Raw genomic sequence first — 20,506 nt, 5'->3', positions numbered from 1 at the left:
ATTTCAAGTCACATGCCGGTGATAATAAACCGGATTCTGATTCTGATTTACCGGAGTGCTGTCTGGATTAGAGTGCATTTCTTACAAGGAAAGGCTGAGCAAGCTATGGTTTTTCTCTTTGGAGCAAAGGAAGATGAGAGGTGACTTGACAGAGGTATATGTAACACTCAGTTATATTGGCTCGTATATATGTCTAGGGGAATTCCCACCCAGCACCTGCCTCAACGCTTCCCACGGAGTCAGTTGCCACCCGAATCAATCCCAAACATCAATCATCAGCCAGCACACCCAGTACGTTTTACCAAGTACACTTTATAGATGTTACTAAGTCTGTGGAATTAATATAAATTTGATACAGAAAAGGAAGTAATGAAAAAAAAGGCGCCAAGACTTATCAAAGTCCAAGTTCTTCGCGCGCAACAGTTGGAGCTCAATCAATTCCTGACGACCACCCGGATCCTGTTGAATCACGGCTCGGGACCACCTGAAGTGATGGACCGGAGCCTTTCCCCACGTCCGCCATCCTCCCAGTCTCTCCTCCGACTCTCCGTCTCTCCTCCGACTCCCCGTCTCTCCACCGTCCTCCCCGTCTCTCCTCCGACTCCCTGCCAAAAACCCCGTTACCAGTCATATGAGACAGCATTATCATCCGAAAACAGAACGATACATGAACACCTATTGGCTAATAGCACCCCACTATCTGTATTAACCCAAGCAACTGTCTAGCGAGAGACTTTCTCAGCATTTAATATAGCGAAGAAGCATTCCCCAGTATAACATAACAAAGAAGCCATTTTAAGTTTAACATAACAAAAAAGAAAGACCCCATACATATATATGATGATAAGGGACATAGATGGATGGACAGCCAGCCACTTTTTCCAAAGGTGGCAATGGCTAGTAAGAGAGGGCATAGTTTTAAGGTGATTGGAGGAAAGTATAAGGAGGATGTCAGAAGTTAGCCTTTTTATACAGAGAGTGGTAAATGCAAGGAATGTACTGTCAGGGGTGGTGATAGAGGCAGATACATTAGGAGCATTTAAGAGACTGATGGATGAAAGAAACATGGAGACCCATGTGAAAGGGTAGGGTTGGCTTAATTTTGGAGTAGATTAGAAGACTGGCAAAACCTTGTAGGTGGAAGGGCCTATACTGTGCTATACTGTTCCACGTTCTGTGTTTTAAAGTGATGCCAGAATCAAGAATGCTTCTTTCAAATGATGAGAGAAGCTGGTTTTACAGAGAAAGGTGGAGTGGATAGGTGTTCACCGTGAGAAACAGACAGAGCAATGGACAATGTAAGATCATAATACCCAAGGTACAGGAGAAGAATTAGGTCATTTGGCCCATCAAGTCTGCTCCACCATTTCAACATGGCTGATCCAATTTTCTCTCTCTAATCCAATCTCCTGTCTTCTCCCTGTATCCCTTTATGCCCTGACCAATCAAGAACCCATCAACCTCAGCCTTATATATACGTAAAGGCTTGCCCTCCACAGCCGCCTGTGACAAAGAATTCCACTGATTCACCACTCTCCAGCTAAAGAAATTCCTCTACATTTCTGTTCTAAAAAGGCACTTCTCTATTCTGAGGCTGTGCCCACTGGTCCTAGACTCTCCCATCCTCTCCACATACACTCTATCGAGGCCTTTCAATATTTGATAGGTTTTAATTAGGTCACCCCTCATTCTTCTGAATTCCAGTGAATTCAGTCCCAGAGCCATCAAATGCTCTTCATATGACAAACCAGTCAATCCTGGAATCATTTTTGTGAACCTCCTTTGAACCCTCTCCAGTTTCAGCACATCCTTTCTAAAATAAGGGGTCAAAAACTGCTCCCAGTACTCCAAGTGAGACATCACCAGTGCTTTATAAAGTCTGAACATGACATCCTTGTTTTTGTAATCTGGTCCTCTTGAAATGAGTGCTAACTTTGCATTTGCCTTCCTCACCGCAGACTCAACCTGCAAATTAACCTAGCATGCAGGCACATGAAACCAAATAGGTTTGCTTTTTCCGATGTCCAGCAGTGACACTAGGAAAACAGAATGCATACATACAGTGCTGTGGAGCATCACAGAGCCTCTAGCAGCTCATGCTGCTGGATCTGCTTGAAAATGTTGTCTTTCTTTCTCAGTGTGCCATTGCTTTCTCTGTACAAATTGGAACTGAGAGGGCTCTCAGAAGAAAGAAGGTTGCAGTGATTGCTGCCCTTGTGCTTTGAACCCCAGTCCCCAGGGGAGACACCAGGTAACAAGACCATAAGATGAGTTGCTCTCATATCACACAGCAGCCTCTTTCGTGACATGTGACCTGAAAAGAAGAATGCTGACAAACCCTTTGTGGGAAGTGTTGAACTTCAGGTGAACTTGAGTAAACCCGACTGTCAAAAAAAAAGGTAGTGTCAAACACTCAGTTGCCATGACAAAAGGTAAATGTGATTGCTCAAGCAAACTGAGAATGAGAATGTGAACATGACAACATGAAAGATAAAAAATAATTTAAAAATTGGATCCGGATGTTAAACATAAATTTCTTCTTCAGAGGGAAGAAATGCTTGTTCCATGATCATAAGGTGCCACCTATCATCCTTTCTGATTCCTTCAACATTTCTTCCATGAGCTAATTAATGTAAGTTCATGTCTATGCTATTTTGTCATAGCCATTATTTAGCTGAGAATTTAATGCAAAGACATTAACCTGAAAAATAAATCTAATGTGCAGTGAGAAGCAAACCCATAAACTTTCTAACATTCTAAGTGAAAAGGCTGAGGGCAAAGTTTGGGAAGCATATGAAAACTTGTATTGTGGTGTTGCCCGTGCAATAATACAATTCCAGAAAAGAATGGTTCCCCACTCATCACACTCCTTCTCGCACCACCCTTTAAAGGCATCCCAAAGAGAGCAGCTAGTTCAGAGAAAGAGGGGACAAAAATTAATTATCTTCACAGTTACACTAAATTGCCTCACAACGCAGATCACATGACTAAAGAGGAACGAAAAAGTACATCAAACGTTTGGAGAGATGAACAGCAAAAAGCCACAGAACCTGACACGGCTCATCCGCAGTAACCCAGAGCTGTGAAAACAATTGAAAAGTACTGCAAGGCACCACCTGTTAGGAGAGCGGCTCACAGAAGGTGAGTACTGCATTTCGTGGTTATGAACAGATGCCAGGAACTCTGATTTCAGCTGTATCAAACACTTCAGCGCTATAACAGATATCAGACTTCCATTTACTGTACTTCTCGTTCACAACACACACACTTTGACCACCAGCTGAGTTCACAAAGTGACCAGAGTAATCCAGCCCCTTAAAGCAAATGGTGGAGAGGTGTCAGGGGGAAGCAACTTGTTGAGGCACAGAGAGGCTTGAAAAGGAATTCCAAAGCTTGCTGGCTGATGGGAGAACTATTAATGGTGGAGCCATTAAAACGGGGGCGATCTAAAAGAAAAAAAACAGAAGATAGCTGAGTTCTATAGAATGAAGGTTATGAGGATGCAAAGGGAGATGGTCATGGAGAGATTATTTGAAAACAAAGATGATTTTATTTAATTGAGGGGTCGCCAGACTGGGAGCTAATGTAGGCCAGCAGCACAGAAATGGTGGGCAAATAGAAAGCCACATGTTAGACTACAAAGATTTGGTTGTTTTGTTTGAAGACTAGAAATCAGAGGATGTAACCCAGAAAACACCAAAAGAGAGATCAATAGTACACTTTAAAGTTTAGAGTCCAAACAGATCATGTTGTTAGTCATCCAAAGTCTCCAACTCCATGTTACATGTCAAAGTACACATATTAGTATCATCTTGGCAGAATCATGAACTATATGTACAATTTCAATAAAAAATACATGGCACTTGGGAGAAAGACTGCAGAAAATTTCAGTCTCCTAACATGAGGGCGATTATACTTACCTTGCAGATAGTATCAGATTGACCCAATAATTATTTAATATGTGGAAATACATGTTTGAGAAGCCTGTGCCTATTTTGCATAAGGGCCTGGAGAAGCAATATTCCAATGTATAGGGTGCCTGATAGCATTGACAATCCAAGCCAATGGACTTTTGAATTCTAAACAGGGGCTCCCGAGGAATGATATACTTGCACATCGCGTCAGATTGATCCCTCTGATTAATGCATTAGATGGGAGGATAAAACTTTGAGGAATAATTCAGAAAGTTGATCTCTCCTTGTTGTAATTTTTTTTAAAAATGGATGGAGGGCTCATTTATTCTGAGAAGAAATTAGATGCTGAGTCTGCCTTGATTTGGTTCACAATATTGTGCTTCATTTTGTGCAGTCTGTGGGGCTTTTTGGGCTAATTTAACTTTCATTAGAGAAAAGAAACAGAGCTAAGTTCTAAGTGCTATTTCTCCATCTCTTTATAGAACCCCCCCCCCCCCCAGTTAATGGTAGGGGTTCAAGACATATAAAAGCTTGGGAACTCCTGGTCTAGGATATGTAGTACTTGGGGCATTGTTATAGGGCATATTGGGACAAGATTAATGGTCAGTCATTTTGAAGTAGAATGATGCAAACTTCCACTACTCAGTTAGTTGTGAATCTTGATTACTCCAACAGACTGTTCATTCTCGAAAAATCATTGTGGACACTACCCTTCCTGCAAACTGCCTTTTCCAATAGCTCCCTACTGGAAAGTGCTATAGGGATCTAAAATAAAAGACTTCACACCAGTTTAAAAGTTTCTTCCCCCAGGCAGTTAATCTGATCAACCATTCTAGTTACCCTCACCCCCTCCTCTCTCTCCCGTCACTGTGCTGTGCTGTAAACACTTTAAACCACTTTTTATTATACTGCTTACATTGTATGGTAGCATAGCCGTTAGCATGATGCTATTACATCAGGGTGTCAGAGTTCCAAGTTCAACTTCAATGTGCTCTACAAGGAGTTTTTATGTCCTCCTCGTAAACATATGGGCCTCCTCTCACAGACAAAGACACACCGATTAGTAAGTTAACTGGTCATCGTAAGTTGTTCCATGGTTAGGCTAGGGTTAAATCGGGGGTTGCTGGCAGGTTAGTTCAAAGGGCCGGAAGCGCTGTATCTCAAGAAATAAATAAATACATGTTGGTATTTACTTATTCAAGCATTTTTTATTCCATTTCTGTCCTTTAACATCTAACTTTATTAACTTTTATCTATATTATTCTTTATTTCTTATATAATTTTTTAAAACTTTATAATTGTTAAATGTTTTTGTTGCATGACACAGCCTGACCAACACACCACAGCAAATTCATAATACTTGTAAATGTATATGGTGAATAAAGTTGATACTTAATTCAAAATTATTATTCAATAAAGTCTATTCCTGAGCATTAAGGGTGACGAGGAATATGGGGAGTGCGATGTATTGGAAGTGGGTTTGAGGAACTGGATTCACCATAATATTGAATGGTGTCTCAAGGTCAGGGAGTGTTTTTGACCTATTATAAACACAAGAGATTCTGCAGATGCTGGAAATCCAGAGCGACACACACAAAATGACGGAGGAACCCAGCAGGTCAGGCAGCACCTATGGAAATAAATAATCAATCAATGTTTTGGGCCAAGACTCTTCTTCAAAGGTTCATTTATTATCAAGGTATATAACTCTGAAATTCTTCTTCTCCAGTTAGGCATGAAACCAAGAAAGAAAAGAAAGGCAGCACAATCACCAACTCCCAAAATCTTTCTTACCCGCAAAAAAAAGAACAAAAATGGAACAGGCACATCAACCCGTAAACCCCTTGCTCTGCATACAAAAAAAAAAACACAAGAAAGATTGGGAGAAAAACACAGAATACAAAAAAAACCATAAGACTGAAAAATGTCCACAGTCCAAGTCCACAGCCAAAACACAGAAAATCTGGGCAACATTCTCCATCTCCATAGCAGAGCAATCTTGCCAGTGATAAAAAGACAGTCTTCCTTCTTCGTAGCAGAGCGGTCTCCCCTCTCCATAGCAGAGCCATCTCACCAGCGATACAAAGGCAGTCTCCCCTCTCAGCCAGCAGAGTGATCCCCCAGTGATAAAAAGGCAGGCAGTGGGCATTTTAGTCTCCCTCGTTGCTTTAATCGGCGAACAATGGCAGTTTTAATCGGCAAAATGGATTTGAATATTGGCTCACAGTCTTTTCACCAAGCTGCCTCTGCCTCCCGGTATCACCTTGGAGACTACAGAGCTCTGAAACACTCAAATGATCTCCAAAGTACCAATCACAGGCTCCATCAGTTTCAGAATCACATTCAGGTCTTTGACCTATTGCTGCTTCATGGTCTTATGACCCTAAGATGCTTGAAACCTCTTCTTTGCCTATGCTTTTGGTATTCAGCTTAAAAAAATCTCATTATGTCGTTCAATGTCTAATATTGTTTGGGAGAACACCTGCAGACCACCTAGGAATGTTTACCTACATTAGAGTCAGAGTCGTAAGTAATACAGAGGTAATGAATAAATACAAGCTGTGGATATCCTTGAGAAATATTTCACTGTATCCCAAATAGATATGAGAGTAAATGACTATTCTAAATCCCTGTTTGCCATATCCACAATTACATTTTTATACAAGTTTAGGTAATATTTATAATGTGACGCCACAAGACGATTGGACTGTGACTAACAAATTGGAGCATAGCACAAGATTCTCAGGTGCAGAGGTAAAATGTCACATTTCACTGGCTTGAAATTATGTGCTGTTTAACTCCGATCGGTTGCTAACAAAAATAAAATATAAAAGGCAAAAATACTCACTAGCTGAACCAACAACTGTGCAGATTAAAAAAAGTAACTTTCCACATTGATACTTCTGCACAACTGTAAAAAATTGCAGATGAAGAAAGAGTTTTAACTTGAGAGAGGATGGAGGGAGACAGTTGATGTCTGGTTTTAAAAAGTTCTTCTGCATGTCTACCCTGGGGCAGCTCACTCACCTTTGGTTCCCACTGGACACTTAGCTCTCACCTGTGGCTCCAAGTAGCTGTTTGGATGTGACAGCGGCCACACCCCAGTATGCCACCTTGACAGGTGTGCTAAACCAGGGGTAGCCAGCGGGCTTCATACTCTGGTGAGCTAGGAACATGCCTATCTCAGTATGCAAAATCAGTTCCGGCAGACTGGATGGATGAGATCTACAGTGACATCCAATGGCCATGAAGATGGGTTCTGCAAAACACCCTGGAGAGTGAAGGACCAGATGAGGCACAGAAGCTGTCATGGCCATCCACTGCAACCACGAAAACCCCAGTTGTGACGACTACCGGCACCACTGGATTCAGACTTCCAGGGATGAGAGAGTGGAACTGCCCCAATGAAATGGGTTTTCCACTTTAAAAACTTGTCCACACAGGTTTCCTGTCATCGTTGGATGTGACGGGCAACCACCAGATCTGTTAAAATGGAATTGCACACTTCCTCAGTTATCAGCACTTCCTGAACCTTTGGCCCAACCACACTGACTAGCAGCCAGTGGACCTCAGCAAGCCCTCTGGTTTTCGTATGCATACAGTCAACAACAGAAGTCCAAAATGGTGGCGGTCAGATTCTGGAACACATGAATGTCTGATCCATGACTTTACTCACAAATCAGCCCTGTTGTTGAGGCATGTGTGGAAAGGCAGAAATCTGAAACCAGATGTACTTAACATCAAAATTCACTACATCTGAGCATTACCCACAGGGAACTGATGGACAAAAGGTAACTGTTCATTTGATAAATGTGGACAAGGACAATGCTGGTAAGGGCTTAACCTACTTCATTTTATCTCTATTATAGTATTTCACTTACTTGTTAGTACTTTAATTTTTTATATTATAGTTTTATTTGTCTCTATTTGAGTATTTTATATGTCTCTATTCAAGGGGCTTCCTTATCTATTAAAACTTTTTAACAGCAGTGAGCAGTCAAAACATATTAAGTTGTTTCAGAGGTGTGACTACAGTGGTGCGCTGCCTGAATCCTACTTGCCACTGGATGCTCACTCTGTCTGTTGGTTGCAGAGGGTCATCTCATCGGTCCCTTTTCTGTCTGGAACAAGTGCAGGATCCATCATAGGCAATCCAGGATTAGCCAGTCCAATATATTTTGATCTTTGGAAAGAAAGTGTATATATACACACACTTTAATACTGAACAAAAGTGTATAGGTTGTACGTCAGCAGTCTGATCAGTGGACAAGCATGCCATAGACTCTTCTCACCGTTGCAGGATGTGCTATTTTTCATTTGTCACAGTGTACTGCACCTGGAGTATTGTGTGTAGTTCTGGTCTCCTTACTTGAGGAAGGGTCTACCGGCTTCGGAGACGGTGCAGAGGAGGTTCACCAGTTTGATTCCAGAGGTGAGGGGGTTAGACTATGAGGAGAGATTGAGTCACCTGGAACTGTACTCACTGGAATTCAAAAGAATGAGAGAAGATCCTATGGAAACATATAAAATTAAAAAGGGTTAGATAAAACAAAGACAGGAAAGTTGTTTCCACTGGTAGGTGACACGGGAACTAGGGGACGTAGCCTCAAGGTTTGGGGGAGTAGATTTAGGATGGAGATGAGGAGGAATTGTTTTTCCCAGAGATTGCTGAATCTGTGGAATTCTCTGCCCAATGAAGCAGTGGAGGCTACCTCAGTAAATATATTTAAGACAAGGTTGGATAGATATTTCCATAGTAGGGGAATTAATAGTTATGGGGAAAAGGCAGGTAGGTGGAGATGAGTCCATGGTCAGGTCAGCCATGATTTTATTGAATGGTGGAGCAGGCTTGACGGGCCAGATGGCCGACTCCTGCTCCTATTCCTTATGTTCTTATTTCTTAGAGGACTCAGCTGGACCCAAGTGCAGAGGAACAGCAGCTCTCAATCATGGGAAACATTGAAAATGACTCAAGCCCAGGAGCGGAAGACAGCAGACTCATAAATTGACCCAGGAGTAAAGGACAGCAGGCTCATGACGCGACCTAGAGGCAGAGGGCAATAGATTCCCCATGAACTTAGACATGGGAATATCGTCAGAGCCCTGGGGAGTGACACCATGAGACAATTCATTCTGTCCAACACAATGACTCCACGAAGGCACTAAACGAGAGTCCTCCTTAAGTAACCATAGAACGGGGTAAACACATGCCAATCACAATTAACTTGACCAGATTAACCCGAAAGCACAAGGCTTAACAACTCTAGTTAAGATAATGATTAGTAAACACAAGTGCTCAAGAACCCTCAAAGCTCAACGCTCTATGGGAATCCACAGAGGCTGCAGGGCTCAAGACATGATTAGCCTCTTTCTTCTGTGATTGTGTTGTTATCTCTCTCCACAGCTTGTGATGCATCGCGCAGCACCCTTGCAGTTCCTTTGCATTTTTCTGTTTTTTTTTACGGGGCCGACATGCTAACTCAACGCCCAACCCAGCACGGATGGAAAGCGTGCAAGGAGCTGGCTGGATTCGAACCCAGAACCGTTCACCTCAAAGTCCAGTGCTGATGCCACTGCACCACCTGTTGGCTACCTCTTCTGTGAAAGAATAGATGAATTAGGAGTCTACAACGTCACTTTCACATTATGTAGTAATATCATATAACTATTTTTGATCTTTTCTCTATGATAGATAGAGCTATGTATCCTAATTTTTTTCAGGTTTAAACTTGTTATAGTTTGGGAAAACCATTGAAATGTAGTCGGGGATTAGAATCTTTCCATTTAAATAAAATGGATCTTCTGGCTATTAATGTAACAAATGCAACCAAACGGCAAGCTGACAGGGATCCTCCGGTTAAATTTGAAGAAACTTGGAGGCCATTTATTCAACACTTTCATATGATGTAAGCTGACGTTTTCCGAATCCTTTTCAATAACTTTTTGTTTGTGTATAGAGGAGCGGAGTTAATGACAAATAATGATCTTAACCGATGAAACATGACAGCCCAGACTTTGTTTTGTTTTGTTCTGTTTTGTTTTTTTTAGTGTAGGGGGACTTTTTCTTTGTATAAAATTTTTTGAATCTTTTTCATGTTCAGTTATTAAGAGATTGGGAGGCTTAAATTACATATGTTACTCGGTGTCTGTTTCTGTATACGTTAACCGTTATTAATGTAATCCCGACTCTTTGCATCATTATCATTGTTGTGTTTATCAATTCGAAACTTAATAAAAAAGATTGAGAAAGAAGCTATAACTATGTATAGCAAGTAGTATAAATATTTTTGATCTTTTCTCTATGATACATATAGCTAGATTATTGCAGTTAGTTATTACGTTCCAGTTCAGTAGCAACAGGTAAAACTTCACAAAGCACACTAATAGTGTGCACCCCAACACCCCAACTGACCTTCCCCTGTTCTCATTTTGATCTGGCACTGATCAAGAAATCAGTGACAGTCTGAGGGTTTAGTGAATCCTTCAATAGGTTTATCATTATCTTGAAGCTCAAAATGAGAAAATGCCACTTGTGCAGTTTGACAATAAGACCATCCCATTACTTTGATTTTTTTTTGCTGTACTTTAGTGATTGGTTTTTATCTCCTCTGAGCTCTAATTTTCAGTTATTCACCTGCACTTGACCATTTGACAATTGACCACATTTTTAGTGTGGAAGAGCTTTTGAGATGGAGCAAAGGTGATCCAAGTTAAGAGCTGAAATGAAAAGTGTAACATACATTGAATCTGATCTTGAATAAACTTGAGGTAACTGTTGTGAAACTCGAGTTAATACTGCTTTGGAGGCTGCATAAATATCTTCTAGAACATCTAGATTCCATCTTCCAAATGTTTATGAGTTGATGCTAGAGAAGTTGTGTACTGATACCAAATGCAAAATTCCACTGTAATTATGTTGTTCTGATTGGTCTAGTATAACTTCCCAGTCATCAGCGCCTCACTGTTAGCAGATACTGGTCTCAGATTGTTGTGTGGAATATAGCTGTGGCCCAATTCACCAAACTGCTAATCCGTAGCACTCTCTTTACTCTTCTATGTCCTTATTTGCTTTGACAAACTTGTTTATTAATACATCAGCTCATGATAAAATGGCGGAGCAGACTCGATGGGCCTAATGGCCGACTTCTGCTCCTTTGTCTTATGTCTTGCCTTATGGTCTTAACTGAGGTTCCTGATTGCTGGTTGGATATCTGATCACAAGAAATTAACTTTACTCTGCATACCAGAATATACCTACGTTCACTCACCACAATGTGCAAAATACATTTGCCCCAGGCAGATAAATGATGGAAGAGTACAAATGGCCTCAGCATTCCTGAGCCAAAAAGATGGGGTGGAGCAGCAAGGCAGTTCAGACTGAAAGATGGCCTAGGCATGCTTTAGAGATTATTATTTGGTAATGCTTGCTGAATAAGCATGGAAATGTGTTGACATCAGGAGGTCAAGAATATTGCAACTGATCACAGAAGTGAGACACTCAGTGAAATGGGTTGTAGGAGGCACTAGCATTGATGAAAGTTTTCAAAAATAAAGTTTAAAGTCCAAAGTCAAATTTCAAAGCTTTAAGAAAATTTTTTGTCAAAGGTATACAGAATACGTCACGATATATTACCCTGAGATTCATTTTCTTGCAGGCATTCATAGAAAAATAAAGACATTCAATGGTTCAATTTACTATCAGAGAATGTACACAGTATACAACCTGAAATTCTTATTCTCCGCAGACATCCGCAAAACAGGAAAAAAAATGAATGACAGTAAAACATTAGAATCCCAAAGTCCCCTCTCCTTCCTCCCATGCACAAGTAGCAGGAAAGCATTAACTTTCTCCCCCATCCCACCCCAACTTATTCCAACAGGAAGCATCAGCACCCATCACCCACCAAGCAAGCAATAGCAAAGCTCCAAAAGAGACAATGATCAGCAATACAACAAAAACTAATTGTTCACCTGACAATTCAACATGCCACAGGCTCTCACTCCCAAATAGGGGGACAGGGAGGTGTCAGCACAGTGAGAGGGGAGACCAACAAAACAAAGCAATGTGCTGATTATGATGTTAAAGTCTGCTGTATCGCTTTTATTCCACGTTCTCTGACTGTGGATCAACTCTTCCCCCACCATCGAGTGAAAGAGAGAGCGCGATTCCCCGAGTACAGAGACCTCTGACAGCTAATCTGCTGTTTGCGATGTTCCATTTTTCCGTGACACCTCAGTCAGCAACATCGGCGTGGAATCAGGCCATTCACAGGGCTGCAGGACCTTGCCCGGAAGGTGTGTACGTCTTCCAGGCCTCATTCTTGGGATATCGAGAAGCAGCCAGTCGGTGAGCCCCAGGTGGGAACCATCACCATGAAGGACCGTAGGTCACAGACTCTGACAGAACCCTATCCACCTTGAAAAGTAGAAAAGAGACAATAAAAGGAAGAAATTAAGCTGTTTTCACAGATTAGCTCAAAGTAGCCACCCTCTGGTGACATCTTATCTCCTCCCTTCCAATAGAATCAATGAAAAATTACACACAAAAAAAGACTGACAAACAACCAAAAAGCAAAAGGAGACAAATTGTGCAAATCCAAAAATAAACAAACAAACAAATTAATAAAGAAAGTATGAACAAAAGAAAGAAAGAAAAAAAGAAATAAAACTGAAAACAAGAGTTGATGTTAAGATACATCCAAGGATGCACTGGGACACATCACCAGTGATGTAACCTGGAGCCATCGGGAGTCTCGGGTCTTTCAATATCAGAAGTCTCACCCAGGCAAACCCAGCCAGGGTTGATCAGGCTCTAGCAGCACTGGTCTACAGGTCACACAGCCACCTGGAGGCTCATTCAGCAGCCTCTGTTACGATCCTAATGTGTCTTCTCTTTCCCGCCCCTGTAATGCTAAGGAGAGAGTAGGTTCTGCAGAGTGAGCAGCTAGCAAAATCTCTATACCCTACCTCAATAGATTTGCATCGTGCCCTCCACCCCTGTCTCTGACGCTGCTCTACCACCTGCTGGTATTTGGCTTTCTTACATTCAAACGCCTCCTCAATCTGGTCTACTCAAGAGCCTGTCAGTTCTACCATGACCACCTGCATCGAGGTTTCTGACAGAATGACCAGGGATGAGGTCAGGGAACTTCAGTTGCTTTGCCCCGATCGGCTTTCAGTTGCCAGTCAGACACCGTGGCGAGCAAGCCTGCTGGTGATCTCGGCTGAGACTGTGGTCGGTCTCCAGCTTTGACAAAGGCTATGGGTCTTCTGGGTTGGCAGAGATGCCCACTGTTGTTAATGGCCGAGGAGATACTTTCTTCCACTGCCTTCAGCACCTGGCCATGGCTCTGACGGTAGCAGCATTCTCCCAAAGCTTTCCAGCAGCTGTTGAGGATGTGTTCTAGTGTCCCTCTGCCAGGGCAGAATAGCAGAGTCTATGAAAGTGAATCCATTAGTAGTGGAATCAGTTCAGTTATCCATGTTCGTTCAGTAGTCTGATGGTTCATGGGAAATAACTCGGATCAGAATCAGATTTCATATCACCGGCAAACGAGATGAAATTTGTTAACTTAGCAGCAGCAGTAGAGTGCAATGCATGATAATATAGAAAAAAGCAACAAATAAGTAAATGAATTACAGTAAGTATATACACCCTATCCTCGTTATATACAGGGCATACATTCCTCGCAGCTGACGCATAATGTGAATAATTATTTAAATGGAGAAAATAGGGATGCGTTCTGGATGGCTTCATAAATATGTTTTGTCTTTAATTTGTTCACATTTTCATACCAATACGACACAAAAGCAGTACCACAAGGCAACATTCGTATTATATTTCATCAATTTAAGGCAATATTCAATGTAATAAATCATAGAAAGTTAACATCATCTGGTGTACAGTACACACCAACAGTGGCGGTTGTGTTCGCGCCAGGAGATGAGTGGTTGTTGTGGTGTCAGGCGGCTTTACATGGACGAGGTGGATGGTTGTGGTCATCGGGATCATCAAGGACAGCAAGGGGTGAAGGAAGACTCACAGAACTCTCAGTATTGCCAGCAGCAGGAGGTGACACCGGTTTGAAGAAAGTGGTGAGGGTTGTTTGCTTGGCAGCATTTTGTTTTTCAGCATAAATTTGCTTGTAGGGAAGAAGGCTTGACCGCAGGGAGCGACTGAAATGCTGACTCTGTTCTAAACTTGGGTCCATGTCCATCTCCATTTGTGCCAAATGTTCTGTAGCCCTAAAAAATTCTGCCAGTTCCTTCACCTGCAACTGGACACTTGCTTCTTCATCGTTGTTATCACCTTCAGTCTGAGTTAAACGCAGAAGGTCATCCACAATTAATTCTTCATCATGAGAATCCAGGAGTTCTACCACATCTGCAGTCTCGAGATCTGAGAATCCTTCCCCACCAATTTTACGGCTCAAGGCCACACAATCCTGGACAGCTGCAGTGAAGGCGGGAAACCCCTTGAGGGTGCACACACTCCGCCCAAATTGATTTCCACGCTCCACTGAGAGTGGAAGGCCTGACCTCTTTCCAAGATTCATCAATGTTGTTGATGGCACGTCTGATGTTCAAGGACTTCCATCATTCCCTCACCGTTGGTAAACTCCCGGGATTTTCAAAATCCTCTGTTGCTTGCAGCATCTGAGAGATAGCTTGCCGTGAAAAAATACGCCTTGACTATGGATATCACACCTTTTGTCTGGTCAGAGATAGAGTTTGGGAGTTGGCCCAGGACTTGACATCGGACGCTTAGGAGGCATTGTTAAATATTTCAAGCACAAAATCACTGCACCGCAGGTAAAAACAACAAAAGTTTAAGAGCACAAGATCGCACATCAACACATTGCCAAAACCAATGCAAGACTGGCGGGATTGAGACTGTGAGGCATGCACTTGTGACTTGTATTGGCGGGAAAGCAGTGCTTCTCGTCTCAACAGTGAGACTGTGAGGTGCGCGCACGTGACTTGTATTTGCGGGAAAGCAGTGCTCCTCGCATAACTGTAAGTTTTGGACGCATATAAGGAGAGTTTGGTAGAAATAGGTTCCTCGCATATCTGTGAATCTGCATTGTCTGAAGACGCATATGACGAGGATAGGGTGTATGTGCATATTAAATAGTTAAATGAAAACTAGTGCAAAACATTAATAATAAAAGTGAGGTAGTGTTCGTGGGCTCAATGTCCATTTAGGAATCGGATAGCAGAGGGGAAGAAACTGCTCCTGAATCGCTAAGTGTGTGCCTTCAGGCTCCTGTACCTCCTTCCTGATGGTAACAACGAGGAGAGGGCATGGCCTGGGAGGTGGGGGTCCTTATAGTAGGTGCTGAGCTATTGTCAACAAACAGCATCCCGACATAGGTGTTTGTATTGTCCAGGTGATCTAAAGCTGTGTGAAGAGCCATTTGAGATGGCGTCTGCCATAGACCTATTGCACCATTAGGCAGATTGCAGTGGGTCCAGGTCCTTGCTGAGACCTGTGTACTTGTGAGACTTGTAAGGTTCTAACCATGACCACCCTCTCAAAGCATTTCATCACCGTGGATGTGAGTGCTACTGGACAATACTCTCTTGGGCACTAGTATAATTGACGCCCTTTTGAAGCAGGCGGGACTTTCCTACCAAAGCAATGAGAGGTTGAAAATGTCCTTTAGTACACCTGCCAGTTGGTTGACAGAAGTTTTCAGAGCCTTACCATGTACCCCATCAGGTCTGCCGCCTTGCAAGGGTTCACGCACCTAAAAGACAGCCTGACATCGGCCTAGTAATCTATATACTACTAAAACTCTCATGCTCTGTCTGTCTGTTTGTCTGTTTGCGACCTTCAATTAGCACAAACGGTGCATTACAGCGGCACTTTTTTCGGCTAAGTTGAATTAAAATGCGCTAACTTACAGAATGCAGGCAAAGTTCAGGGTTATATATTCGTATAAAATTGCTCATTCGCCAAAAATCAACAGGAGGCCTTTCACCCGAGACCCCATCGGCCATCATGGAAATCGGGACGTCACAGCCCGATGCATGCGCATGGCCAGCCTCAGCAGCACCTCACGATGCTCACAGAGTCGGCTCCACCTTCCATGGAGACCGCGACGCCGCAGCCCGACGCATGCACATGGCCAGCCTCAGCAGCATCTCACAATGCTCACAGCAGCCGCACCAACTGCAGCAAAAGAACAGGCCTATCACGTCTATTTAGGAGAGCACCAACCACATCATCAAGAAACAACAGCATCTTGGAGCCTTTGGTGTTACTGCTTCCTATCTTCTATCAAGCATTAGGGTAAAAATATATAGATAGCCTAATTATGTCATGTGGAAAGAGAAGGGGGACATTATGGTCAAGAGATAACGGCAAATGTCGTCGGGAAGCGGCAAGGAGAAGGAGAGAACAACAATCAGATGAGGCCAGGGCCGAACGACTCCAGGATCAAAGAGTCAGGACAAAAAAGATGAGAGAAGAGAAGACAGAGGAGGACAGGCATGCAGGTCTCCAAAATGACAACAATAGGCACAGAGGGAGAAAAGAACACGAATCCGATCAGGCCAGGGCCGCACGACTCCAGGATTAGAGAGAAAAAACAAATGGTAGAAGAGATGAAGAATGAAAGGGCTGCGTGTCTCCAGAATGACAAAAACAGGCAGAGAAGGAGGAGAGAGGAAGAGACAGAGCAGAAAAAGAAAGATCAACTCGAGAATATGCGGCCCAGAGTAAATTATTGCGAGAGGTGTGGCCATAAAAAGTGTCCTTCGTTAAACCAGAAATATGGTCATAAAAAGTGTCTGTTAAACGAGGAGGAGCAATATTTGTCTTGCTACACGTCTTTCTTCTTTAATACACTGAGTTCTTCTTTAATTTCCAAAGCACATCACATCACACTGCACTATCTTCCTCTCAAAAGGTGCCCCAACGGGTCACCGGGTTGTCTAGTATAGACTAATATGCACTACTTACTTAATTTAACTCACAAATAAGAGAAAATCTGCAGATACTGGAAATCCGAGCAACACACACAAAATGCTGGAGGAACTCAAGGTCCCAAACAGTCCTTTCAGGTGAGGTGACACTTCACCTGTGAGGCTGTTGTGGTAATATTCTGTGTTCAGTGCTCCTGGTGTGGCCTCTTGAATACCGGAGAGACCCGATGTAGGATGGTAGACCACTTCGCTGAGCATCTATGCTCCGTCCCCCAGAACAAGCGGGATCTCCCAGTGGCCACCCATTTTAATTCCACTTCCCATTCCCATTCCGATATGTCCATCCATGGGCTCCTCCACTGTCGTGATAATGCCACACTTAGGTTGGGGGAACAACACCTTATATTTCATTTGAGTAGCCTCCAACCTAATGGCATGAACATTGATTTTCAAACTTCCAGTAATAGCTCTACCCACCACTTCACCATTTCCCATCCCCTTTCCCTTTGTCATGTTATCACCTTGCCCACCCATTGCCTCCCTCTGGTGCTCCACCCCACCCCCCCCCCACATTTTCTTTCTTCCATGGCCTTCTGTCTCTTTCGCCAATCAACTTCCTAGTTCTTTGTTTCATCCCTCCCCCTCCAAGTTTCACCTATCTCCCCTCCCCCACCCTTCAAATCTGCTCCTCAGCTGTTTTTTCTCCAGTCCTGCCAAACATCGACTGTGTTTTTCCCCATAGATGCTGCCTGGCCTACTGAGCTCCCTCAGCATTTCGTGTGTGTTACTTAATTTAACTTTTTATATATATATACTTACTGTAATTCACAGTTTTTCTCTATATTGTCATGTAATGCAATGTAGTGCTGCTGCAGAATTGACAAATTTCATGATGTATACTGGTGATATTAATTGGTGTGGGTCCTAAGGCTCCTGTCTCTCCTTCCCCATGGCAACAGGGAGAAGAGAGCATGGCCTGGATGGTAGGGGTCCTTGGTGATGCATGCTGCTTCCTTTTAGCACTGCTCCTTGTAGATGTGTTCAATGGTGGAGATGGCTTTTCCTGCAATGGACTGAAATAACAGAGGGGCAAAACAAAAGGGGTGTGTGGGGAGGGCAATGTGAACAGGAATGTTCTGGACTCCATCCACCAAGCTCTTGAAAAGGATTTGAAGAATACCTCAGCACAGTCAGGAGAAGCATGTTATCCAGACACCAAAGTGAACATTCCTGGCATAAGCAGAACCGTATAATGTAAAAAAACTCAGCTGCTCTGTGTCACAATTCGGAAGCTCTTGCTGCATGCAAGATCTCTGTCAGAATATGAACATTGCTCAAAACTGCTCATTAACTAAGGCTCACTCTGCAATGTTTCAAAGAAGTAAATCTGCTGCTATTATCACCATTGCCTAGTTTTGAAAGAGAAACAGCTTGCAGTGTTCCTGGAGACCAGTCACAGCTCCGGCCTTCTGTTGGCGTCAACATACAGGGAATACTTCTAGTTGCACTCTGTGCTGCCACAATATACACCTGATCTCACTCTGAGAAAGTGTTCTGTGATGATCACCATAACTAAAGTGGTCTTAGAGCTTAAATTTCTTCACTGCCTAGATGAAAGGGCAAGAGATGAACATATTACATTTTTCTGTAATTGATTGAAGGAATAAGTTACCAGAAAATGCTGAGGGCAGAAAGAGAAAGCTCCCTCAATAACCAGCTTGTATGGCAAATACTAGAATAATTATGACTTAATGAATGACCTTGCTTGGGTCAGTATATATCTTTATTTGGATACCTCCCCAGGCTACCAGACAATCTGACTGATAGTAAGAGAAACTCCTGAAAATGTGAAATTCAATTTCACAGCTAACTTAATCCTTGCAGCACCTTGATCTGTGTTGGTTTACAAATCTCAATCTCAATATATTTGTTTAAACCAGCACCTGGTATATCACAAGCTCTATGAGCCGTGTCATGCTCAGAACAATACACATGGGGAAATCCTACTGAACTGACACATAATCCTCACATCATAAAGGGTCATATCTGAACATATGCCCAGTCTCTGAATCAGTCAGTTACTACCAGTCTCACTTTAGACACTGATGACATATTAGTATTCATCTAACTCACAGTATATCAGACCATAAAGTCTCTGGTTCTATCCACAGGTGGTGCAGAATTAGGGGATTGCAATATGGGGCAATGGTCGGAATGTAATATTTATACTTATTTCATTGCTTTTTTTTTAAGAAAGTGAGTGCCATGGTAGTGTAGCGGTTAGCCTAACGCTATTACTGTGCCAGCAAACTGGGTTTATCCCTACTGGTGCCTGTAAGGAGTTAGTACATTCTATCCATGACCTCCAGGTTTCCTCCAGGTGCTTGGGTTTCCTCCCATATTCCAAAGTTGTACTGGTTGGTAGATTAATTTGTCATTCGAGTGTAATTGAGCAAATAGATAGATAAATACTTTATTGATCCTAAAGGAAATTATAGTGTCACAGTAGCATTACAAGTGCACAGAAATACAAATATACAAATATTAGAAGAGAAGTAAGAAATAATAAAAAATAAGTTACTTCAAACAGTCTAACAGGGGAGGGTCATCACTTCCCCAGCTGTAGGTTGACTCATTATAGAGCCGAATGGCCGAGGGTACGACTGGCCTCAGATAGCGCTCCGCGGAGCAGTGCAGTTGTCTTTAACATACATGGCTTGGCTTCACCAACAAAGATTTAGGAAGGGGGCTGCCCACGTCTGCTACAGGCTCGCTGGTGGCTGATGAGGCCAATACGGGACAGGCAGGCCCGGCCACAGCGGCTGCAAGGGAAATTCTGTTCTGGGTATGGTGCTGCTGTGTCACGGTTCTTCCTCCTTCTCCTTTTGTCCTCAATGCCAGCCCTGCGTTCGTTCTCGAAGGAGGAGACAGACTGGTGAATGGTGTGTCACTAGGCCTCGCGATCGGAGGCTGGTTTAGACTACTGGCGATGGTCAGTGTGACAGGCACCAAGGGATTTCTTCAGAGAGTCCTTGTACCTCTTCTTCGGTGCCCCTCTGTCACGGTGGCCAGTGGAGAGTTCACCATACAGCACAATCTTGAGCAGGCGATGATCCTCCATCCTGGAGACGTGCCCTACCCAGCGTAGCTGTGTCTTCAACAGCATGGCCTCGATGCTGGCAACCTCCACCTGTTCGAGAACTTCAATGTTGGTGACAAAGTCACTCCAGTGGATGTTGAAGATGGTGCGGAGGCAGCGCTGGTGGAAATGCTCAAGGAGTCGTAGGTGGTGACAGTAGGTGACCCACGACTCGGAGCCGTACAGGAGGGTGGTCAGTTGTCTTTAGTCTATTACTAAAAGTTCTCCTCTGTTCAGAAAAATCAAATTATGTAGTACTACACTAGGAGCTAGTAGGTCATCAGAAGCTCTAGATATCAGAAGGAAGCAGTGAATAGAAAACACACACTTCTGGAGTTAAGTTTTGTTTATATAAGAAAACAAGAAATACAAAATATTTACATGAGTAAGAACAATACAAAATTTCAACATTCTGCTAAGGTTCCTAACCTCAAATATCAACAAAACCAAATTCCTGTTTAGTTAGAATCAGTGATATTCATTAGAATAACCTTTATTACTCTAATTCCTCCAACTAATTCCT

Source organism: Mobula birostris, chromosome 8 (genome assembly GCF_030028105.1).
Source record: "Mobula birostris isolate sMobBir1 chromosome 8, sMobBir1.hap1, whole genome shotgun sequence".
NCBI classification, from domain to species: domain Eukaryota; kingdom Metazoa; phylum Chordata; class Chondrichthyes; order Myliobatiformes; family Myliobatidae; genus Mobula; species Mobula birostris.
Note: the sequence above shows the minus strand (reverse complement) of the source record.